General features: G+C 50.9%; 1 protein-coding gene across 1 annotated transcript in view; it reads right to left on the bottom strand.

The window, feature by feature from the left end:
• Arap1 (ArfGAP with RhoGAP domain, ankyrin repeat and PH domain 1) overlaps window positions 1-25,744 on the bottom strand; it is a 115,272-nt gene that overhangs the window by 37,128 nt on the left and 52,400 nt on the right. The window lies entirely within an intron of this gene.

The following is a 25,744-nucleotide window of genomic DNA, read 5'->3' as shown; positions in this document are numbered from 1 at the left end:
AAAGTCACTGTGTAGCCCAGGTTAGCTCCATCCTTGGTTTTCTGAGCACTTAGATAATGCGTATGCACTGCAATGACCAATTTAGGTTCTATTCTTACACATCCGCACTGTACCATATACCAGGAGAAGCTGAGCACTGCCAGGCCTTACTGAATAACCCCATTTTCCCCCTCTGTGGGTCCCTGTGGCTCTAGCATCTAGCTCAAGGTCTCTTAGCATGTTATGTCTTCTACAGTCATCACATCCACCCAACCTACAGTCTCAGCTACTATTGTGAGACTGGCAAATGGCACGGTTGGCACTGGGCAAGACACCCTGTCCCCACTCTTCTCTGTGAGACCCAGGCCAGAGCCCAGTCCCTCTGAGGCACCTGTCCCTAGGTGAAGGTCAAGCTTGGAGACTCGGTGAGCACACACGGGGTCAAAGGGCACCACTGCTGATCTCTCATCACACTCTATCTCTGCACCATGTCCCCTAAGAAACTGGAGTGCAGCCAGGTGTGGTGGCGCATACCTTTAATCCCAGCACTCGGGAGGCAGAGGCAGGTGGATCAATGTGGGTTCGAGGCCAGCTTGGTCTACAAAGTGAGTCCAGGATAGCCAAGGCTAACACAGAGAGACCCTACCCCCGCCCCAAAACAAAAAACAATAAAAACCTGGAATGCTCAAGAAGGGGGGAAAAAAGCCCAGATCACACAGTCTCTGTGTCCTGGCCTTCTGGGTAATATCCTCCCTTGCCACCAAGGCAGAGAAAAAACAAACAAACAAAACATTCAGTTGTTCATGCGTTCATCCATTTGTTCATTGACTCCAGTCATCAAAGCAGCCTGGCATTGGACGGTGGGAATATCCCCTCACACCTGGCATTGGACTGTGGGAATATCCCCTCACACCTGGCACTGGACAGTAGGAACTGCCCCTCACACCTGGCACTGGACAGTGGGAACTCCCCCTCACACCTGGCACTGGACAGTGGGAACTCCCCCTCACACCTGGCACTGGACAGTGGGAACTCCCCCTCACACCTGGCACTGGACAGTGGGAACTCCCCCTCACACCTGGCACTGGACAGTAGGAACTCCCCCTCACACCTGGCACTGGACAGTGGGAACTCCCCCTCACACCTGGCACTGGACAGCGAGAACTCCCCCTCACACCTGGCACTGGACAGTGGGAACACCCCTACACACCAAGACCTCAAGAGCCTCTTTCTGCTGAGAGTCGGAGGAAGACAAGAAGAAGCAACTAACAGACCCAGAGAGTGAAGGTTTGCCACAGCACTGAAGGGATGGTAGTAACAATCAGCACTGGGCTTACTTAACAGGCTGAAACTTCCTGAAACAAACCTTATATAACCATGAAATAATTTCTTTTAAATTCCAATTACAGGGGCCTGGAGACATGGTTCAGAGGTCAAGAGCACTCACTGCTCCTCCAAAGGACCAGCAACTATGTTGGATGGCTTACAACCACCTATAACTTTAGTTCCGGGGGATCCAGCGCCCTCTTCTGGCCTCTGAAGGAACTGCATACATGTGGCACATATACCAAGAAGGAACACACACACATACACACACATACATACACATAAATAAAAATAAAATTTGAAAAATTATCCTGTTACAATTAGGAACAATACAGCAACTTCATGGCTGTGTTTGTTATCCACATTGTTCTAGGCAAGAGATTGAACATACAAATCAATATAAACTATCCAAGGTTGCTCACATGCGTTTTGAGATGGGAGACTCGGAAACTTCCCTGTGAAACTGTCATTAGCACTAATATGAGAGTTGAGAATGATCACTGAGTTCAAAGTTCAACAGAAACCAGCATTTTTGTACAGCAACCAGGTAGGAACCAGGATGAAAGACCCTACCCTCAACAGCCTCAGAACGGAAAACACCAAGAATAAGCATCATAAGGAAGCTGGGCTGTGGTGGTGCACGCCTTTAATCCCAGCACTCGGAAGGCAGAGGCAGGTGCATCGCTGTGAGTTCAAAGCCAGCCTGGTCTACAAAGCAAGTCCAGGACAGCCAAGGCTACACAGAGAGACCCTGTCTCGAAAAACCAAAAACCAAAACAAAACAAATAAACAAAGAAAAAGCATCATAGGGATTATACACACCTCAGTGCAGGGCCGAAGCCATGTACTGCGGGGCTGATCTCCTGCTAGGGTGAGAGAGTGAGAGACAGAAAGACCCAGGAAGGCTTAAAAATGTTCTCGCACAAAAGAAGAAAGCAGGCAGGAATGTAGAAAAGCTACATGAATAAAAGTCTGAGGTGTTACTTACTCTGGGGGTAGGGGAAGGGGACTGCACACGGGGCAGGAGAGTTTGCTTCTCTGGCTGCTGTTCTGAAAGACCCAGATTTGATCCCCAGCACCCATTTGGTGGCTCACAGTGTCTGTAACTTCAGTCCCTCGGAATCCAACAACACCCTTTTCTGGCTCTCTCAAGTACCAGCTACATGTGTGTGTGCGACGTGCGCGCGCGCGCGCGCACACACACACACACACACACACACACACACACACGGTATGCAAACAAAACATCCACACGCAAATAAAATGACCTGTCCACATAGAAAGGTGTAAGCTCTGGATAGGCGGTGTGACAAAAGCATTAATTTGCTTGTCTCAGGCTCACTGTGCAGCTGAGGATGCCCTCCGCCTTTGGCTCCTCCCTCCTGCTCCCTCCACCTCCTCCCTCCCCACCACAGCGTGTTACGCAATGCTGAGTATTGAACCTAGGGCTTTCTGTATATGAACTGGACACCCAACCCACTCAGCCACATCTCCAGTCACTCCCTACACTGTCACCAAATGTCATGTGACAGTACATATGAATTAAGCTACTCGGCACGGTGGATCCATTATAAACAAAGTGGGAGATTTGAGACCACCTAGAAAGTATCTCCTTACTTCCCAAAAGCTGAGAGGCACCTGGATACGGGACATTAGCCCACCTGTAATCCGAGCAGAGGGAAGAAAGACACTGTCCATGAGAAGCCAATCTGTCTTACTTGAAACTCTTACAAATGAGGGGAGAGCGAGGGGTGTGGGGTGGGCAAGGGAGCACACAGGTGTGCGCACAGTGTTTAGGTTTTGTTGTTGCCAATTCTGCCCAAGCTAAAGTCACTGGGAAGGGGGTATGTCAACTGAGGGACTGCCTCTATCAGACTGGCCCACGGGCAATGTGTAGGACATTTTCTTGATTGATCATTGATGTGTGGTCCCAGGCCACTGTGAGCCCTGCCATTCCTCGGCTAGTGGTCCTGGCTTCTGTAAGAAAGCCAGCGGAAGCCGGGTGGTGATGGCACACGCCTTTAATCCCAGCACTTGGGAGGCAGAGGCAGGTGGATCTCTGTGAGTTCGAGGCCAGCCTGGTCTACAGAGTCCAGTACAGCCAAGGCTACACAGAAAAACCCTGTCTCAAAAAAAAAAAAAAAAAAAGAAAAGAAAAGAAAGAAAGAAAGAAAGCCAGCTAAGCAAGGCAGGAGGAGGAAGCCAGTCCCATCAGCAGCACCCCTCCGTGGCCTCTGCATCAGCTCTTGCCTCCGGGTTGCTGCCTTGAGTTCCTGCCATGGCTTCCCTTCAAGATGTAAGCTGTCAGATGAAACAACCCCTTTCGTCTTCTTCAAGTCATGTTGTTTATCACAGCAACAGACACCAAACTAACAGAGAGAGAGAGGAAGGATGCTGTGGGGTGGTGCGGAATAGTCTGAACAGAGAAGTTAAGAGGAAGAAACACACACAGCCTTTAAACACAGGACAAGGAACTCCATGAGACGCGGGGGTAAAACTCGACTTTCCACCCATCACATTGCCAACACAAACAGCCCTGAAAAGACACAGCACTGGTCCTGGGGTAGGTGCCTCCTCCCTGACTGGAGGAGGGTGCTTCCAGGGAGAACAATGTCCCAGTCACCAGAAGAGCCCCTCTGCTGCTGCCCTTTGACTTACCCACCCTAGGTCAAACACAAATAAAGCCATTTATCCTGCAGCATTACTGGCACCCATCCAAAGCAGCGTATAGGAAGGTTATCAGCTACTGAACTGTGTGTATTATCCAAGATGGAAATCACCGAAGTCTCCATCAGCCGGGAAATGGATGACTAAATTAGTGGGGCAGTCGTGCATTAGAATGCCAAGTGACTATGAGGAGGAGGAAGAGCCTTTTATGCTGGCAAAATGGACTCCAAAATCCTGTTACATGAACAAAAAAAGTTCCAGAAGAGGCTCGTAACATTCTGCCTTTTACACAGAAGAAAAGCCAATAAGAGTAGCAATAAATGGAGTGCCAAGCCGAGTGCGTCCACACGGTTAAATGCTTGGATGCGTCTCCACAGACACAGGAGGCAAGGCCACACCAGGGAACTCTCCTCAAAGGAAAGAAGTTAAGGGCTGAGGGGTCATGAGGGAACAGGGACAGAGACACAGCTCATAGGACCTAGAGCTCGCGTCATTTGGATGATCTTTTGGGGGGAAAAGAACACAAGAATATCTTATTTTTGAAAAATTAACTAAACACATAACCTTACACATACATTGCTGGGGTCCCTCTCTGAATCTCAGAACAGCCTTGAACCCGAGACTTTAGCCCCTCACTTTGCCGCCCTCCCCCCTCCCCAGGCACGGAAAACTACTGGGACGTGGAGAAAGAATATTCCTTTTATGTATTCTGTCACCTGATGTTCATTATGAGAGTTTTAAAAGAGCAGCCGTGTGGTAGGAAGACATAAACAAAGGCACGCGGTGCAGGCCAGGGTGAGGAAAGTCTTCCAGCACTGAGCTAGAATCTGAAACAACTTCCAGGCTGAAGTTGGGCTAAGGCTCTAAAATGTAGATAAAGGTGGTAAAGGTCAGTTCAAGCATGGAAGCAAGGTGCAGAGCATCATTATATAAACATCCGGGCCAAAGGAAAACAAAAGCAAACAAACAAACATCATTATATAAACATCCGGGCCAAAGGAAAACAAAGCAAAGCAAACAAACAAAAAAACATGAACACAAACATCCGGGTAAATACACCATAAGCTACATTGGGGCTGGTTCGCAGCAACAGCATTGGCACATGCATTTAGTCCCAGCACCCGGGAGGCAGAGGCAGGCGGATCTCTGGCTCAAGGCCACCCTGGTCTACAGAGTGAGTCCCTGGACAGCCAGAGCTACACCAAGAAACTCTTGTCTTGTAAAACAAAACCAAACAAAGCTTTATTTGGGGAGAAATGGCTGCTGGGGGAGACAGGATCCTTTTAGATCTTTCTTTTTGATTTTTGTGCCACAAGCACCACAAAAATGAATTCTAGTTCGAGAGAATGTGGGGCTCAGCGGGTGAAGGTGCTTGCCACAAAGCCTGAGGACCTGAGTTCAATCCCTAGGGCAGAAGGAGGGAACAGACTTCTGCACGGTGTCCTCTGACCTCTGACCTCCACATACGTGCTGTGCCACCAGAGAGTGAGTGAGCACAGCAACACGCACGCAGAGAGTCAGAAAGACACACAGACGGCTGTACAAAACCAGACTAAAACCCAACACGCAAGGAGGAGACACCAATCACTTCGCACCTAGCAAACCAGCCTGGGGCCGCCTCCTCTCCTCTCAGAGCCCCTCAGGGAGGCCTAACCAAGCTCTCAGGCCCAGTCTTCTACCCACAACCTTAGCTCCCCAAACAGCATATAAAACCCCAGGTCTCAGCCTCCCTAAAACTCTCACCTCAGGATCCCAGCTCCCCACTTACCTGCCACCGAGGGCACCTGGTCCTCCAGAGAGGTTGTTCCTAGTCCCAAGGGCTCCTCATGGTGCTCTGAGGTGGACACTGCATGGACAGAGAGGGGAAGAGGTAAAGAGAGAGCGCAAGAGCAGGCAGAGAGAAGGCTCTGGGGCACCAAGACACTGGCCATGGAGTTACCGCAGAATGTCCTTCCAGAAGACAGGGCATGAGGTGGGAATTGGTGAGGTGCCTGTAAGAGGTGAGCTTAAGGTTGCTGGTTTCCTGATAGGGACCCCCAGTGGTGAGATTGGCTCCAGGGGAGTCTGGCAAAGAGAGCACATCAGGGAGGGAGGCAAGGGGATATAGGATGCTTTCCTGACAGGAGAGCTAGGGATATAGGAACACAAGACTCCACTAATCTGGGCGCCACAGAATAGGCTGAGACAGAGGTGGGGCACATGTCATCTGCAGCAAGGACATGAGACTCGAAGGGCTGAAGAGAACGAGTCAATATGGGGTTTCCAGAGGAAGAGAGAGCATGGTCCTGCTGCTCGTAAGGTCCAGGTTCTGTGAGGTGCACAGGCCTCTCCCTGGGGCCCAGAGCAAAGTCAGGGCAGGAGTGCCCTTGTCGCTGCAGGCTCTGCACAGTGGCTGTGGGTACTCACGACCATTTGTTTATGCTAAGTAGACTCCACAATTGTCACTGCTTAGAACAGGGTTAAAAACAAGGACACGGAGCCAGGTGTGCTGGTACACATCTGGACATCAGTACTTGGGTGGCTTAGGCAGGAGAATTGCTATGAATAGGGGGCCACCACGGACAACAAAGCAAGTACCATGCTAGCCTGGGCTACAAAGTTAAACCCTGTCTCAAAACAAACAAACAAACAAACAAACAACACTTCCCTCAAAACAACAATGAAAACCAAGGTGCTTTATGTGAATGTGGGTGTTTGCAGGTGTTTGTGAGTGCACGGGGCTGTGAGGGTACTGGTGCAAGTGCACCCAGGGTGTGTGGAGGCCAGGGTCAACCTCAAGTGTCATTCCTCAAGAGACGGCTGCCTCCTTTTTTGAGACAAGGTCTCCCACTGGGGCTTGGAGCTCACTGATTGAGCTATGTCACCTGGCCAGAGGCCCGCCCCCTGGGGTCCTCCTGTATTGTGTCCCCTACGTGTTCAGCACCACCGTGTTCAGCTTGTTAAATGAAAGGATGCAACCCAGGTCCTCGAGCTTATGCGGCACTTCACAGTCAGCACTCGCCCAAGGGACAGGGTTTTAAAGTGAGCATTTTATTTTATTTTATTTTATTTATTGGTTTTTCAAGACAGGGTCTCTCTGTGTTAGCCTTAGAGCCTGTCCTAGAGTAGCTTTGTAGACCAGGCTGGGCTCGAACTCATAGTGATCCGCCTGCCTCTGCCTCCCAAGTGCTGGGGTGAAAAGCAGGCACCACCATGGCCGGCTCTAAAGTTAGCATTTTAAAAACAAGCTTTAAAAGGTTCTATTTATTTTATGGTTATAGGTATTCTACATGCATGTATGTTGGTGCACCCCATGCATGCAGTGACAAAGGAGGCAAGAAGAGTGTCAGGTCTCCTGAGACTGGAGTTACAGACATGTGGGTCTTAGGAATCAAACCTCAGTCCTCTGGAAGAGGAATTGTAGAGCAGCCAGTGCTCTTAACCACTGAACCATCTCTCCAGCCTCTATAACAAACGTTAAGTAAACGGTATTCTGGCTGAGAGTGTTGGCCCGAACGGCAGACCTCTCAAAACTGCTTTAAAAAGACAAACAGTTGGCCAGTTGTGGTGCACACCTTAAATCCCAGCACTCAGGAGGCAGAGACAGGTGGATCACTGAGTTCCAGACCAGCCTGGTTAACAGAGCGAGTTCCAGGATAGCCAGGGCCACATGGAAAAACTCTGTCTCAAAAAAACCCAAAAACAAAACCCAAAACAGCAACAACAAAAGACAAACAGTGCATTATGCCCAGCGTCTCTACACTTGAATTCATTTAACCTTCACCGTGACCTGTAAGGCACAAATAGCTATCGAGATGGAGAAACTAGAATACAGGACGTTGAGTGACTTATCTACGTCACATAGCTAGGAAGGCACTGTCTCAACACTCCTAGGCCTGCCCTGTCCAACACAGCAGCTGGCACAACCACAGACGCCGTTCCAACACCTGAAACGTGGCCCCCAAAACAAGGAGAATCAAATCCTGAACATATGAGATTTTAAAGAGAGTGAAAGAAGATTAAAGAGTGTAAAATATCTCAATGTTGATTACATGATAAATAATAATATTGGGGAGATTTAGGTTTAAAATACTGCTAAAACAACATGAAGCTGGAAACGGCAGTACTTGGGAAGTAGAGGCAGGAGGATGAAGAATTCACCAGCTTTGGGTACACAGTGAATTTGAAGCCAGCCTGGGCTACAGAACACCGTGACTCTAATAACAATGACAGTATTTAAAATTTTACAAACAGGGGCTAGCTAGATGACTCAGCAGTTAACAGCATTTGCAGCTCTTTTTTTTTTTTTTTGGCTTAGAATTTTTTGTTTTGTTTTGTTTTGTTGCCCCTCTTATAAGAGGACCTAGGTTCAGTTCCCGGCACCCAAATGGGGGCTCACAACTACCTGTCAGCGCTGGTTCCAGGGAACTGGATGCCCTCTCCTGGTTTCCTCAGGCACCAGTCACACATGTAAGTACAGGTACATACGTGCAGCTGAAACACTCATACTCGAAAAGTAAAATTTTAAATGATAGATAAAAATGTTATCATTCTTATTTGTTTTGTTTTGTCTGGGATCAAACCCAGGTCCTTGCACAGGCTAGGCAACGCTTCTACCACTGAGGCAGCTGAGTGCTGGGATGACCAAAGTGTGCCAATGTGTCTACTCTCGTGCTCATGCGTGTGTGTGTGTGTGTGTGTGTGTGTGTGTGTGTGTGTGTGTGTGAGAGAGAGAGAGAGAGAGAGATGCTGTAAGTGAACGCGCACGTGTGAGCATGCGCACATGCATGCCATGATGCATGTGTTGAGATCAGAGAGCAACTCTGGGCATGCGACCCTTACCTATCACCTTGAGACAACGTCTCTCATTATTCACCACTGTGTCCCAGGCTGGCAGCTTGGCCCTACTTCTCCTCACTCTCCACAAACTTCTAGAGTGTCTGTCTGTACCTCCCATCTTCTGGGGGAGCACGGCAACACCCACACACGCACTACTGCATCCAGGTTTGGGGTTTTCTTTTTACTGAGCATGAGTGTACATACTCGGAGGACAATCTGCAAGAACCTGCTCTCTCCTCCCTCCACGTCACAACCTGAATCCAGGCCGTCAGACTGAGGGAGCAGGGACCTGGACCACCTTGCCCAGCTTTTTACCTGGGTTCTGCAGAGCTGGATTCAAGTGGTCAGGCTTGCACACAAAGCACTTTAGCCATAGAACCATCGTCCCACCTGCTCTTCTTGCACTGTCTATTGGGTGAGGTAGCTCCCCACTCTTAGCCTCTCATAAGCGAGAGTCCAGTATAGTGGAGTGCCTGCTGATGTCAGGCTGCTGACTGAGGAATGGTCCAACCTCATTGCTGGACAGGCTGGGGCTGGGAAACAGGAACCCATTGCTCTCCCTGAGAAGAGCCTGGCCTCTCTCAAGTTCCTATTACTACACTAAAGGGCACTGGGCAAGGTCAGGGACCTGAGTGGTGACAGCCTTAGGGTCAGTGTTCTTCAAGGAGCTGGAAGCATCACCCAGAAACTTCAGGCTGGACCCTGCCACCCAGGAACCACAGCCTGGGGGCCTCACCAAGTTAGGTCAGGGTGGCTTCCCAGAGGCAGCTGTCCCTGACAGAAATCTGTGGTAACCATTGCTGAGGCGGGGGAGTACTGGTAACACCATCCTTTCTTTATTGAAAATCGTGGGGTTTCATGTTTTGTTCATCATGAATTTTTGACATGGGTTTTCACTCTTTAAATGGCACCAACATATCGTATGCCTCATGGAGCCTGTTAGCACCCAGGCCTCGCCTGCTCTGCTCTCACAGAGACTCCGCCGAGGAAGTATCGTCATAAAGCTCCACCACACCCACAGGTGAGGGGTCCACCCCACACCCCAAGACCCAGCCAGGCTTGCATAGTCACGGCATCCCATCTCTGCTCTTCCCTTTGGTATTGCTCAGCTAGCCCTGCTACCTGCCACCTGCCACAGTTGATGGGGCTCCCCATGCCCTGGAAGGCTCATCGGCCTCTCAGTGGCTGCAGTCTGACCTTGCCACTTATAAATGAAGAAATAAACACCACAGAGAGGAAGTGACTTGCCCAAATGCTCAGTGACATACCCCGAGCCCTGGCCCCATCCACAACTCTTGTGTCACTTACTACATCAGCACAAGCCTGACACAGGGAAGCCCCCAAAACAGTCAGCTGACAATGAATACAGCAAACCCTGCTCCCCCAGCCCCCACCCATCTGAAGTTGCTAACCCTTGCCAGCCAGTCTTTCCTCGGGTCTGGCTTGATTCCCTCTTGCTGGAGCTAAAGCTTTCATGCGTTCAGTAACCTCATCAGCCCGGCCCCAAGAACTGTCTGCCCATTTCAGGCCCTGCACAACATCTCCTGGTCCCACCATTAACCAGTGACACTAACGTCCCAAAGCCAGCAAAGTAGAAACAGCCACTGCCCACTGTCAGCCCAGCCCCTCCCAGTTCCCATCTCTCATCTCCAGACCTGGGGTCTTACCCCATGTCACATCGGTAATGTGGACACTTACCTAAGTCCTCTGCTGTAGCCCACAGAGCCTTTGGAGACCGGGCTGCCTCAGGGAAGCGAGCAGGAAGGCTCCTGGAGGCCACCTACCCTGGGCCTCGAGGGGTGGGGACAGGAAGGACACTGTTCCATGCAAAGGGAACTGAATGTGCAAGGCCGGGGATCATACAAAAAAAAAAAAAAAAAAAAAAAAGGACCGAGTACGTTGGAGCCGAGAGAGGCCACCCCAGAGGGTTGGGCAGCAACTTGCAAGGTCACTTGTGAGCCTGCTGGCCCAGTGGGTGTGCCTCTCTGGAGGCGGCCCTTTGTCTTCTTTGCATTAAGATTTGCAAGAGTGATTCAAGCAGCTAGAGGTCCTGGCTCCTCCCACTCTGAGTTCAGGGAGACCCAGTGGCCAAGTAGCCTCCCTTGGTTTTTTATCCGCTAGCCCAGGGCTCTCTGCTTCAAGTTCAAAGCAAGAAACAGACCTGGAAAGAGGGGATGGGAAGGCATCCCCAGGCCCACTTGCAGCCCTTGCTCTGCTATCCCCATCTTCTTTCATAGGCCTAGCCCTGGCCCAGCACTCCAGGTTTCCCAAACCAGGCAGCTGGACAGGGACCCATGTCTAGCCCTCAGGAAACCCCTCAGATCTATCTCCACAGGAACCACAACCACACACCCACCTGAATCTACAAACCACACCCCACAGCAGCACACAAGCACACCTACCTACCTCCCGAGGCCACAGGCCTCCTACTCACCCAACAGTTACTGGGCAGAGATACCCCTTCTGCCACCAGCCTGTAGAAACCACAGTCCTATCAACAACCTAAGAGTACATAACTGCCCCCAGAGCCTCCACACAAGTGCCCAAGAGTCCCACACAACTTCCCTAAAACCTTGACACGCCCAACATCCACCCCACGCATGCTTGGTCCGGTAGCCAGATAATACCAATGGCAGAGCTACTGTCCTGGGCACCAGCTGCTGCCACATGTGTCCACAGGACTCTGAGCTTCTACTAGCAGGCAAAAAGCCTTGGGAGATACTTCCTGTAGCTATGAGGAACTAAGTGGGGGCTGGGCTCCCAGCTCAGAGGGTGCAAAAGTGACACCCGCCCCCGTAGCAAGGGCAAAGGAGGCACAGCCAAGTGGACCCCTGGACCAAGAAGTTATTTCCTGTGTTTCAGAGACTGCAGGCTGAGGCATACAGGCCTCATGAAGGCCTTCTATGGCTTCCTGCACTATTCCTAGCTGTATCTGCCCTACTGACTCTTCCGGGCTCCAAGAACATCCTGTCAATCCCATCTGAGGTGGGGCCTGCGTTCCTGGGGTCCTGAGTCCCTCCCAAGCCTACAAGGACACAAGTGGCCCCCATGCTTGGCCCCCATCCCCCACCAGGGATGCAAGGCAAGGCTAATTCATTTGGCTGTGCTGCCTGCTGGAAGGCCTATCCCCACACTAGGCCACAGTTTTCCCTCTGCTAAAAAAAGGTAGGTCTCTGTGCTTGCCCACCAAGCCAGGAACCCAGATGATTGTGACATCACACCCGGCATGCACACCACCGGCCAGACTTTCATCTTCTGCTCGCTCCACCTCAGTCATGGCAGTCACTTCCTGTGCCCAGTCCTAAGGTCGTGGCTGGTCCTGACTGGACTCGGTGTTTGGGCTTGTAGCCAGGTTCTAGTAAAGACATAATGTTCTTAGTTTTCTGTTATCAGTGAGTCTGTCACCCCAGCACCAACGACGATCTGTTGGACTTTGTTCCAGACACCTCTGCTACATGGAATTCACCCCCTACGCACACTGGCCGGTAACTCAGGAACTCCATTTTCCACCTCACACAGCTCCCTGCTCTAAGTGAACTGCTGTCCCTAAACTAGGTGAGAGCTCTTAAACAAATTAGAAAAAAGGTGCCTCTTTTCCCGGAACCCTGCGGCAGGATGCAGCTCAGCCTACAGAAGACAGGCTGAGATCAGTCCTCTCTCCTGGTTTCACCACGGCCCTCCACCAGGACTCCTCAGACAGTGCAGAGCATGGGCGCCCAGCCATATAGGATCTGGCAAAAGGCACAACTGTTTTTTTGTTTGTTGTTGTTGTTTATTTGTTTGTTTTTTTCCTTTAGGTGTTTTGAGACAGGGTTCTCTGTGTAGCCTGTGCAGTTCTGCAGCTTGCTTTGTAGACTAGGCTGGCCTTGAACTCACAGAGATCCGCCTGCCTCTGCCTACCAATTCCTGGGATTAAAGGCATGTGCCACTACCACCGGCTAAGGTACATTTTAACAACTTCTTGTTTTGTTTTGTTTTAAAATTGTGTTATTGCTTCTGCTATTAGAATGGGGACTGTGAATGAGCTCAGTGGGAGGGCACTGCCTGGCACACGGAGGCCTTAGGTTCAATCCCCATTAAGAGGAAGGCGATCTTTCTTTCTTTCTTTCCTTCTTTCTTTCTTTCAGGCAGGGTCTCATGTATCCCAGGCTGGCCTCAAGCTCAGTATGTGGCCTTGAACTTCAGATCCTGTCTCCACCACCTGAGTGTTGGATGACAATCACACACCACCACCATGCCCAGTTTACAGGGTGCTAAAGATCAAACCCCAACCTCAAGCATGCTAGGCAAGCATTCTACCAAGAGAGCTTCATCCCCCAACTATGATGTCTGTATTTTACATCACTAGAATTGAATTCAGAGCTGGGCATCGTGGCCGCTTACTCTATAAATCAAGTCTAGAGAAAGAAGAGTCGGAGGCCAGCCTGAGCTAGAGTCCAATCTCAGCTACCCTGCCTCAAAACCGGACCAACAAACAGGGCTGGGGAGATGGCTCAGTGGGTAAAGCACTTATCACGTAAGTCTGAAGACCTCAGTTCGAATCCCCCCGACACATGTAAAGTTAAGTGTAGCAATAGCATGTGTCTGTAATCCCGGCACTACTACAGCAAGATGGAAGGCAGAGACAGGAAAACTCCTGGAAGCTATCCTGGTGTACACAGTGGTGAACAGCAAAAGACCCTGCTTCAAACACAATAGGAGTAGGGGATGATACCCATGGTTGTCTCTGAACCTCCACATACCTACTGCACCCACACTCATACATACAAGCACACGCGCGTAGGTACACACACACACACATACACACACACGAGACTTCCAAATTATTTTTTTAAGTAAAAAGCAATGGGCCAGCATGCTGGCTCAGCAGGTAAAGGTGCCTGCCATGTGAGGGAGGCCTGGCGACACGTTCATCCCTGGAAGTCAGGTAAGGTAGGAGAGAAACGGGTTCTGTATAGCTGTCCTCTGACCTTCACATGTATCCTGTGGTATGTGTGTCTCCCTCATGTATCATCTTGCATGTACAGACACTGTAGTAAATAAATACATTTAAAGAAAACAAACAAGCAAACAAAAGGGGAGTCAAGGCAGCTTGTTCTCTGTACCAAATATAAAGTAGCATCATCCCTTGTGACGTTTAAGCATAACACAGTGAGATTTTGTTTTTGTTTTAACTTTTGCTGTTATTTTTTTATTTATTATTTATTATTTTATTTCATGAGCACTGATTGGTGTTTTGCCTGCATGTATGGCTAGAGGTTCCGGATCCTCTAGAACTGGAGTTAAAGACAGTTGTACCTCCATGTGGGTGCTGGGAATTGAACCTGGGTCCTCTGGAAGAGTAGCCAGTGCTCTTAACTACTGAGCCATCTTCTCCAGCCCTTTGCTGTTGTTATTTTGAGACAGGCCTTCCTATATAAACAACCCTGGCTATCCTAGAATTCTATGTTTACCAGGCTGCTCTCAAACAAGTGATAATTCTCCTGCCTCTGACTCCTGAGTATTTGGATTACAGAAGTGACCCACCACACCCAGCAATACATAGAGAGATGACTGGAGGAACTATCATATATGAAATTGCTACTGTCCTGGGCCAGCTGGCCTAGAGAAGGAGACTCACATCCCCTTCCACTCCATCTTGCACAGCGAGGCTGGGCCTGCTAAACCTCCACAAGGAAGCAGAGGCCCATTAGTGAACACCAGTCTCTAGGGACCCCTGCTTTGTCCTCCAAAACAGCATGTGACCCATCACGGCCTCCAAACTCATCCAGGGCCCCCTCATGCCCGAGCTCCATTCTAGAAGGAGGTCACACAGAGAGAAAGTGTAATGCTCTGAAGTCCCTCACTTGCAAATCAAGAAAGCTGAAAGTGCCGGGCATGGCGGCACACGTCTTTAATCCCAGCACTCGGGAGGCAGAGGCAGGTGGATCACTGTGAGTTCAAGGCCAGCCTGGTCTACAAAGTGAGTCCAGGACAGCCAAGGCTACATACACAGAGAATCTCTGTCTCGAAAAGCCAAAAAGAAAGAAAGAAAGAAAGCTGAAAGTAAAAGAGCTAGTTTTAGGCCGTGTGACAAAGTGCTACAAACCGTTCCTCTTGTACCCCAACATGAACCCCCTAAATGGGCTCACTCTGATCCCTAGGCATTCCTCACAGGCATGCTCCCCTCAATATTTCCCCAGTCCTTTCTGGTTTTGCTGCAGATGGAACCCAGCATCCCATACCCCCCACAGCCCCCCCACACACACACGCTAGCCAAAGCCTCTAGCAGGGCTATAGCCTCAGCCCTTGGCTGGACCCTACTTATCAGAATCCCTGTCCCTGCCTTTTCCTCTCCGGCAGCATAGCTTAGAGCCCACTGGGACAACACGATATCAAGCAGAGCAGGTCCCAACTGCCCCTGCACAGCCATGGTCCCAAGCCCCCTCCCTTTTCCTCTCCAGCTCTCTCTGTTAGTGTACACCCAAGGGGGCCCTGGTACTACATTGGGCAGCTGAGCACTGCCCCACCCCCCACCACCTGACTGTACTCTGGCCTCTGTTATAGCAGCGCTTTCCTGGAGGCTGCGTCTTCTTGCCCCTACAAGGGCATGTACTGCCCAAGGTGGCACAGCGTGATTCCTGTGACCGCTGCACCCTCCACCCAGGGGACTAAGAGACTAAATGGGGTAGAAACAGGAAGCCACTGACCACAGGAGGGAGGGAGGGCACAGGATTGACCACAGGATTACAGGCAGCAGGAGGGACCAAGCAGGATCACCAGGGCTTATGTTGTAGGACCCTCACGGTGTACTCTGGAGGCTAAAGGCCAGCACTGGCTGCATGGAGAGGGGAGAGCTGGGCAACCTACAGCTCCTGTCTGTGAGGAGGGGACTCTGGCTCCCTGTACTCAGAACTAGTAACCCCAGGAAACAGACCCAAACCTGCCATTTCCTTAGCTGTTCCCCTAGAATGGAGATAACTAGGTCCCTTGCTGCTGGTACCTGAAAGTGAAAGCTGTTGTGCTAGAAGGGTCAGATGGCTGGCTGGGTGGCTGGGCAGGGGCTGGGAGCGGAAGAGAGGGAGATAGGCAGCAACTCCACAAGCGTGTTAGCCTCCAATGTGATCATGATGATGATGATGATGATGATGATGATGTGGCGTTGCCTCAGCTTCCCTGAAGGAAGACTCTTTGCTCTGCCTCCCCTCTCCTGCCCTTGTCAGGGCAGGGGTCAGGGGGCATTCTATCCTATCCTTCATCAGTCTTCCTGCACAGAGCACTCAAAGACTGACATATGGAGTCCACACTGACCAACAAGCACCTCAGCACCATACTGCATGCCTACCCAACAACCCTCCCATCCTAGCCCAGCACCACACTGCATGCCTACCCAACAACCCTCACATCCTAGAAAGCAGGTGGTGTAACCGACTTTACAGGTGAGTAAAATGAGCCTCAGGAAGGTGAAGTAAACTCACTCAAGGTGACACCAAAGTCAGGATCTAAACCCAGGGCTTCCTAGGCCCTTCTGCCCACTCTTATTTCCTCAGAAGGGAAGTAAATATGCAGATGGGCAGGCCCAAAGAGGACACAGGAAAAGCAGGACGGAAAGAGAAAGATGGCAACAGCAGGCTAAGCAAGGCCTTAAAGGACACCCAAAGACACTCATCCAGAGCACAGCAGTGGTTTAATTAACTCCTTTAATCCCAGCACTTGGAGGCACAGGCAGGCAAATCTGAGTTCGAGGCCAGCCTAGTCTACAGAGCTAATTCCTGGACATCTGGGACTACACAGAAAAAAATTCTGTCTCAAAAACCAAACCAAACCAAACAAACAAATAGATAAAAACACTCACCGCTACTGTCCGGACAGTGGTAAGTGACAGATGGCCTGAAGGGACCCAACACACAGACTCAGTGGCAGAAAAACCTCTACTGCTGCGAAGCATGAGCATTCCCTTGTCTTGTTTTTTTCCTTTCTTTGGTGTGTGTGTGTGTGTGTGTGTGTGTGTGTGTGTGTGTGTGTGTGCGTGTGATGCGTGTGCACACCCATACATGCAATGCATGCATGTGGAGGCCAGAGAGTTTATCAGGCATCCTCCTCATTCACTCTCTGCCTTGTTTTTAGGGACAGATCTCTCACTGACCCCGAAGCCCACCAACTCACTGACTGCCCACTGAGCTCCCGGGATCCTCTTGCCTCTATCTACCCAGTGCTAGGGTCATAGATACACAGCACCAAGTCCAGATCTTTTCATGGCGCTGGAGATCTGAACTCGAGTCCTCATGGATCCATTCCCGGCACTCGAGGCACTCCAGGCAACCGAGCTGGCTCTCTAGCCCCCAGGGAAGTCTCAGCTGCTCTGAAACAGCTTCTGTTTTCTGTACGTATCTATCTATCTATCTATCTTTCTTTCTTTCTTTCTTCCTTCTTTCCTTTTTGAGGGGTACACAGGGAAGAGGTGTTCAAGGGTTTTTGGGGGGGCAGAGATTGTTGTTTTGGTTTTTTCCCAGTGTTTGCTGTTTAGCCTGGGCTGGTCTAGTACTGACAGCAATCATCCTCCCTCAGCCTCCAGAATGCAGACTCACCACACACAAAGCAGTGGGACAGCGTAGGCAGGGCAGGCTGTACAGATGGCTAGACTAAGCTCAGGAGCCACCCGGTGAGACGGCAGAGAGCTGGGCAAGGCAACTGTTCAAGGCAGAAGTGTGGGACTCTCTCAGAGGTCCTGGGATCTCCTGGAGCCCTCTGCAGCTGGGCTCAACTTGTCAAGTGAGGCTGCCCCAGCCACTTCCTGCTGGGGAGCTTGATAAACACTTCTGGGGAGCCCACACGCAGGAGAAAAATGCTGGCTCACACTACCTATGCTGCCCACAGCCTACCTAACAGGGCCCTAGAGCAACTAACATCTAGCTCCCAAGAATCCGAGTCCGGCCACCCTTCTCACAAGGCAGCACATGCCTCTCCCCTGCCATCGTAGGTCACTGTCCAGAGCTCAGACGCTGACCCCTGTCTGCTTTCCGGCTATTCCCTGACAGCCATGTTTCCTCCCAGGCCTGAGCTTACCCAACTCCCTCTGCACGGATTACTTCTCCACGCAGCCTTCCCAGCCTGACAGCCACCTGCCCTAAGAAGCAGTCTCTGATTCCCAGGGCACAGTTGGATCACACACTTTCTCTCATCCCCAAGTCAGATTCGAGTCCTTTGTGTCTCAAAGGTGACACACAAATGAACAGCTACTAGCTGGATGGACATTTCCCAGTTTGACACACGGCAGCAGGAACTAAGGTCAGCGGCCTTCCCAGAATGCGTGTTTTCCTTTCTGCTGGTCCTTGACACCCTGACTTCCCAGCACTACCCCGGCCCCAACCACCTGTTCTGAACACACCAGGAAGCATCTCAGCCAATGCCCCGCACTTCCAGAAAAGACGTGAGTCCCAAAGAGAGCAGGACTCAGCAAGCCCACAGCCTGAGCTCTTGTCTTTCTCTGGCTTATTACTGGGAGAACTGAGGGAGGGTGGTCCCTTCAGATGGCATTAGAAATGCTGGAACAAACTCCCTGCAAGTGAGCTGGGCCACTTCTGCACTGAGGAACAGGGGTGTTTGGAAACATAGTGTCATATAGCCCTGGCTAGCCTATGTAGCTGAGGTTGACCTTACATTTATTTTTATATTTCTTGTATATGTATGACGTATATGCTTGTAGGCTTTGAATTTTTTTTCAAACCTACTTTAGTTGGGGTTCTTTAATGTTTATACCTCCCTTCCAATCCACCTACCCTAGATAGGAGAGAAAAGAGGTTAATAGGAACAGAAGAAATAGACCTTTTTTAGACTCAGTTCCTTGGAGCGATTCCACTGGCATAGTCGGCAGGATTCCAATAGACCTGTTAAACAGCAAACCAGCAATTCAGCGAAGGTGACTGTAACTGCAGCTGCTGGAACCTGGAGCAGCAGCCGGAGCCCAGGGCGGCAGCTGGAACCCAAAACAGCAGCCAGGACCTGGAGCCTCCAAGTGTTCGTTGGACTGGTTCTCTCTAGGAGTGTCTTGAAGTGGAGTGATGAACAGCCAAGACCAAAAAGCCCAGTCGTGTGTGTGTGTGTGTGTGTGTGTGTGTGTGTGTGTGTGTGTGTGTGTGTGTATCCTCTCAGAGTCCGTACTAGGATGTTTATCACTGGGCAAAGACCACGCCCCGGCAAGGGGCGGTTCCTCTTCCAGTGGACAAACATCACCTGTTCTCTCACAAGTCTGTTTTCAGTGGGAAAAACAACGCACAGCCGTACACAAATCTGTTGCACATCCCACACTTGGGATCAAAACAAAAACATGTTTACATCCACTATATATGCTTATGCATGTTTGTGGGGTTTTTTTCACTTATTTTTATGTATATGTGTGCTCTGTCTGCATATAGAGTCTGCATGCCAAAAGAGAACACTGAATCCCACTACAGATGCCTATGAGCCTCCGTGCCAGTGCTGGGTGTTGAACCTGGGTCCTTTGGAAGAGCAGCCAGTGCTCTTAACCACTGAGCCATCTCTCCAGCCCTGCATGTTTGTGTTTTGAGTGTAGCCATACATGCCATGGCACATCCACGGAAAGTCAGAGGACAACCTCAAGTGTTGGTTTTCATCTTCTACCTTGCTTGAGAAAGGGGCTGGTTGCTCTTCATTACATAGGCCAGGCTAAGCAACTCTCACGCCTCTGGATTCTTCTGTCTCTGTCTCCAATCTTCCCGTGGGAGAGCAGGAATTACAGATGAATGTGCTGCTGTCGTCAGCACTGGTGACATAAGATCTGGCCCTCCCACCTGCATGACAAGTGTTTCATCCACTGATCCATCTCCTCACACCACCTTAAACTTCTGATTCTCCTGCCTCCACTTCCCAAGTGCTGGGGTCACGGAAACACTACCACATCCAGTTTTTGCTGTCCTAAAATTGAACCCAGAGCCTAGTGTGTGATGGATAAATCCTAGTCCAAAATGTGGGCTTTATTCTCATTTTACTTTTTATTATTATGGGTGTTTTGCTTGTATGTGTGTCTGTGTACCATCTGTGTGTCTGGTACCCTCAGTAGATGGAAGAGGGCATCAGATCCTCTGGAACTAGGCTTACAGACAGTTGTGAGCTGCCCATGAGGGTGCTGGGACTCGAACCTGGGTGCTCTGGAAGAGCAGCCAGTACTCTAAACCATTGAGCTAGCTCTCCAGACCCCAAAATATGGGCTTTCAGGCCACAGGCAGTACAGGAAGGCAAGTGTCCTGGTAAGGTTTCTGGATGTTCAGACTCCATAGGCTCAGATAGTTGTCTTCAGAGCAGAGGAAGGGGGCAGGGGGGTGGCGCATACCCACAGCACCACTCTAATAAACCATTAGCTAATACTCTGACATCTCTTTACTGAGCAATAGGGACCCGCTCTCTGGGAAAGTGTCTGTCCTAGTTCTGCCCCTCAGGGAGGGGATCCCTGGGGTCTTGGGGGAAAATAATCATTGCATTTTTCATTACAAAACTACACAACAGCCCACTGAGGGTCCTCACTAAAGAGAGCAGGGATGGCACTCGAGTTTGAAGGCTTAGCCTAGTTCACACACCATGGGAATAGAGCAGGGCTCCACCTACCGCAAGCCCTGAGATGTCAAAGGCCAATGATTGAGAGTCTTCACAGTGGGAGGTGGTACAGGAAGAGGCCGGGAGGTATTCATCAACCCTCACCAAGCCAAGGAGCCTTTTGGGTAGCAGTGTACATACTGCAGGTAACATACTGCAAGGGCAGGCCCCAGCTGAGCACATAGCCACTGCCCAAGGCCCAGCTTCCTGCACCCGAAGGCATGACAGCATGTCTCCTCAGCCTCTACTCAAACTCCTGCCTACCATCTGTCTCTGTAGGGTCCTCCAGCCTGACCCTGATCTTTTGCAGACTTAACCTGGGTCTGTTGAGCCACATTCCGTGCTGTTTCCAACATTCACAGAGCAACTCTTGACCTTGTGCTATGATCTTACCAGACCCTGGGCTAGGTTCCCTGTAGTGGATGTAAACATGTTTTTGTTTTGGTCCCAAGTACAGGATGCGCAACAGACTTGTGTAAGGATGTGGAATTTTCCGCTAGTGAGAGAACAGGTGATGTTTGAAGAGGCGGGGCTCTTTTTGGTCTTGGCTGTTCATCACTCCACTTCAAGACGCTCCTAGAAAGAACAGTTCCAGAGAACACTTCGAGGCTCCGGGTTCCGGCTGCTGCTCCAGGTTCCAGTGGCTGCGGTTGCAGTCACCGTCACTGAATTGCCGGTTTGCTGTTTAACGGGTCTATTGGAATCCTGCCAACTACGCCAGTGGAATAACTCCAAGGAACTGAGTCTAAAAAGGTCTACTTCTGTTTCTACTAACCTCTTTTCTCTCCTATCTAGGATAGGTGGGTTGGAAGGGAGGTATCAACATTAAAGAACCCCAGATAAAGTAGGTTTGAGAAAGTTCAAAGCCTATAGTTCCCCCTCAGTTGCACCCTGGTGTCCATGGGCTTCTTGCTGGAGAATGCAGTCAGTGGTCATACCCGCCGAGGCTCGCCATTACATGACTACTGCGCCACATGCTACAAGTGGGCCCCAGGACTGGCCCCATGGATTTCTAGAAGGGGAAGCAGCAGAGTATATGTGGTCACATAAGCCAGGAGGCCAGCCGGGAGTCAGAGCCATGGAGTAAACCGCAACGTTTTGTAGGCCTCCATCAAATGACAACGTGACCACAGGGAGGTATAAGGTTTCTTCAACTCAAGGTGACCCAGCCTAAATCAAAGCTCTGTAAGGCCCCCTGGACCTTCAACTTTTAGGAATTTAAAACTTGGGAACAACTGCATATAGCAAACTGGTCCTTCAAATCTCTACAGCTTTGAGTAGCAGACTCAGGCTCAGAATCTCATTAGGCAGCTAATGTGGGTAGAGAGGGAGTGAGGAGAGAGAGGCCCCCCTTCCAGCCACAGTCACTCTCTCAAGTCCTAGGCTGTTTTACTGACTTCTGTCTAGTGCTGTCCACACATGAGACAGAAGGGCCTGGGAGGAGGATAGAAAGAAAAGAACGCCTGGAGAGATGCATGCCAGTCGAGGAGACCCTACCACCCAGGAGGCTATAAAGCAAGAGCATTTCAGCCTTGAAACTGCCCTGTCCTGGGGGATTCATCCACCTACTGCAGCCTGGCCAAAAACAAAAAACAAAAAAAAGTAGGGCCAGGTAAGTCTCCCCCAGGAGCCCTGGGCCACTACGATTCCAGATGTGGCTCCTAACCGTCTACCCTCAGATGCTGACAGAGGAATGGCCCTGAGAGGTCCTCACAAAACAAAAATTAGGTGAAAGAAGATTAGGTACATAGAAAAAGGGTACAAAATGGATCTCTAACCCCTGCACCCTCCCTGGCCCACTGAGGCCCTAAGCACCATATACTTGACCTCAGGTGGCCCCTGTGTCTTTGTCTCTTGACTCTGGGAAACCTGCCAGGTTTCTTGAGTCACCAATACCCTCCAGGGCCCCTAAAAGGAGCTGGCTCCTGGTGTACTGAGGGCACTGACCTGAGCTCTGTGACAAAGCAGTGAGCAGCTTCCGCAAGGAGCTCAGGTTTTCAGAGGCCCCAGCCTGGTCTCCTATTCCAGTTCCTGTCTCCAAGATGCTGACTATAGACCTTGGCTTCCTCAGCAGTGAAAAAAGGGTCTGAGAAAGCCAGGGGGCAGGGCAGGAAATTAATCTTCCAGGAGGTACCCTTCCTAGGACTGGGCCCTCTAGGATTTGGGTCAAGACTTAATGCAACAGGCCAGTCCGCAAATAGAACCTTTGCAGGCACCCCACCCGCCACTCCAATGTCAGAGACCAAGCGGCCCTCCAATCTGCCAGTTATTGCAATGGGGAACCCCTAGGGTAGGACCTGGGTTTGAACCTGCTGTCTTCAAAACTCTCCCTGTGCTCAAGGATCTGACTCTAAGCCATGAAAATTCAACTAGTCGGGCTGGAGAGATGGCTCAGCGGTGAAGAGCACTGGCTGCTCTTCCAAAGGTCCTGGGTTCAATTCCCAGCAACCACATGGTGGCTCATAACCATCTGTAACGGGATCTGGTGCCCTTTGTACATGCAGAAAGAACACTGTATACATAATAAATAAATAAACCTTAAAAAAAAAAAAAAAAAAAAAAGACCTTGTCTCTTGATCTTATTTTGATCACCTAGAAAATGGAAATGGCCAAGAAACAGCAGCTTCTACTGCTGTTACGACCATACTTAAATAATAACTTACTGCACTGAAATGTTAGTGTCATTGAACTAATCAGTTAATATCACATCCCCTACTGGCTATTCTCTCCCAGTGATCTAGGGCAGAATTTTTTTTTTTCTTTTCCTTTCTTTTGTAGTTTCCAAGACAAGGTTTCTCTGTGTAGTCCTGGCTGTCTTGGAACTTGTAGACCAGGCTGGCCTCGAACTCAGAGATCCACCTGCCATTGCCTCCTGAGTGCTAGGATTAAAGGTGTAAATTATAATTATAGAGCAGGCTTGTCTTTCTGACCTCTGACCCAAAGGATGTGAGAGATTCCATGGGAAAGCTGCAGATTATGAGTCTGTGGCCTACACAACTCCAAGGGAGTTGTCCTCCAAGGGACATTTGCCTCTTTGGGCAGGGACTGTCCTCCCCAAGAGCCCCAGTTGGAATGCACAAGTCCGGAGGCTTGACTGGGGCGCTCGCGTGCGTGCGTGCGTGCGGCTGGGGAGGTGTCCTGGTGTCCAGTGAACTGTAAATCTGAGCTCTGTGGGAAATATGCATTGGAGGGCCCTCTGGACGGCCTTCCCCTCCTCCGCCCCTATTTACTGCCAGACACCTGGCACCCATCTTAGCATACAGCCCCTCTCTAAAACACAAACACCCTGCGCTATCTGTGGAGGGACTAGGTCTGGCCTGGCAGACTTGAAAGGAGCTGAGAGGTGAGAGGTGCTGATTGCTACGCATACCCCACATGCTATGAGTCCCCTCTGAAAGAGACAGAGCCCAGAAATCTGAAACAAGGTAGAGAGCCCTCAAACAGCCCAGTATCGAGCCCAGGCGTCCAAGAGTTAAGACCCACAGCAAAAGGGGGGAGGCAGGGTCAGTGGCGGGCAGACGGGCCTGGAGCCCAGGGCCTGCCTCCCCTCCCCCTCCCCTAGGAACAGAGGCCACTTGTTTGGGCATTGGCGGCTGGCTTTGAGCTCAGCCAAGGGAGAGTGGGTGACGAGGGAGAGGCCCTAGAGAATGGAAGAGACTCCCCCTCCCTCCTGCAGAGGCCCTTAGGCCTGGATCATCGCTAGTGCTAGTACTCTGAGCCCTGGCTCCGCGGGCCACCTTCCTCTGAGTCTACCTTTCCTTCCCGCAAACTCTGGGCAGGATTCACACTGGCCTGACTCTTGCATTAGCAGTCTATAGTTGGGACATGAAGTCAGGCTTGTCATCCCATCCTCAGATGTGGAAAGGGGACACAGAAAAGGATTGGGAGTGGCAAAGTCACACAGGGCTCTGTGCAGTGCTAGAACTCAAGACTTCAGATCCCCAGCCAGTCTTATGCCTGCACCCCATCTTCACCGACATCCAAAAAAAACCTGTCCAACCTGGAACTGAAAACCAGGCTGGAAGGCACCGTAATAAGCAGGCCAGCATCTGAAGCCCGAAGTCTCAAAGAACATGAGGATTTAGTTGAGGAGTAAACTTGGGGGGGGGGGTGTGCAACATCTCTCAAAAAGCGTACTCTTGATATGTGGAGAGCGTTGCTGGACTCCACGTGACGGGTGGCCACATAAGGAGGCCTGACTGTCCAAGTGAAACCTGGGGCATTGGGACCCCAGCCATCAGAGCCTGCCGAGGACATCTCACTTGTGCCCTATTCCAATGAGCAAACGGCCACTGGGGATCAGGGTCCCCAGGCCAGGGTCTAAATAAACTCCGACCAGGCATGAGTCCCAAAGGTGAGTTCTCTGCACACTCTCCCCTGCCAGCCCTTGCAGCCACACCCCACCCCTGGTCTTTCCTCCAGGAGGCTACCAGAATCCCCGCCGCTGCTGCACAAGCAAGCTCTGCCCTCCCTTTGCAGTCACTTAACTACCAAGGCTAGTCGCAGGCACCATCTCCTCCCCAGGTCTGCACCTGTCCACACCTGTCTCTGGGTTCTGCTGAGTTCTCTTTTACACTGTAATGACAGTGCTAGGATGCTAGGCTTCCCCTAGCAGGATAGTCACGGCTTTCCAAGTACAGGTATCAAGGTCCCCGGGACCCAACAGCAGTCAAATCCTTCATTCCTGAACCCTCGGAATTCTGAGTCTAGGCATTTGGGGAGGTTTCTCCAGGACACCGGATTTAGATTAGCATAGGGCAGACGCCTACTGTGCTGGCTCCTAATCACCCAGCAAGCAAACCTACCCAATGGAGATCTGAGACCAAAAACTCACCCCGCCCGCAACAACCGAGCCCCCAGCCCCCGAGCCCCGTGTTCTCTCCCCACATCCCTCCCCCGTCCCCCGCCCTTCTAACTCCCTCCCCCTGCTGCACTGCAAGCCCATCCACCCACTCCCAGCCTGACCCCATTCTATGAGCACACCCCCTCCTTTCCCGGCAACTGGGCCAGGTAGGCTCTAGAGAAACCATGCCCCCATTAACTGGTGGGGATTGAGGTGCAGAGGACGGAAGTAGTCTGCCCAAGGTTGCCAACGCCCCAGGTGCATGCTTAACGTCCTACAGCTTTGCGAGGCTGTTAAAGAGTGTCCGCGGTCGACTAGGTGGGAACCTTCATTTCTCAAGTTGGTTAAACCACGCTGCCTGACTCTAGTGACTCCGGAGCCTGCGAGCCCGAAAGCAGAGAAGAGCTGAAGCGGGTGTCCACGAGCTTACCACCCCTGTCCCTACAGTTGTGGCTGGATGCCTCCATCTCTAGAGGCGACCCCTCTTCACTCCATCCCCAGGCCGAGAGAGCCCACCAGATG

Source organism: Acomys russatus, chromosome 7 (genome assembly GCF_903995435.1).
Source record: "Acomys russatus chromosome 7, mAcoRus1.1, whole genome shotgun sequence".
Lineage (NCBI taxonomy): Eukaryota > Metazoa > Chordata > Mammalia > Rodentia > Muridae > Acomys > Acomys russatus.
Note: the sequence above shows the minus strand (reverse complement) of the source record. Positions and strands in the feature narration are given on the sequence as shown.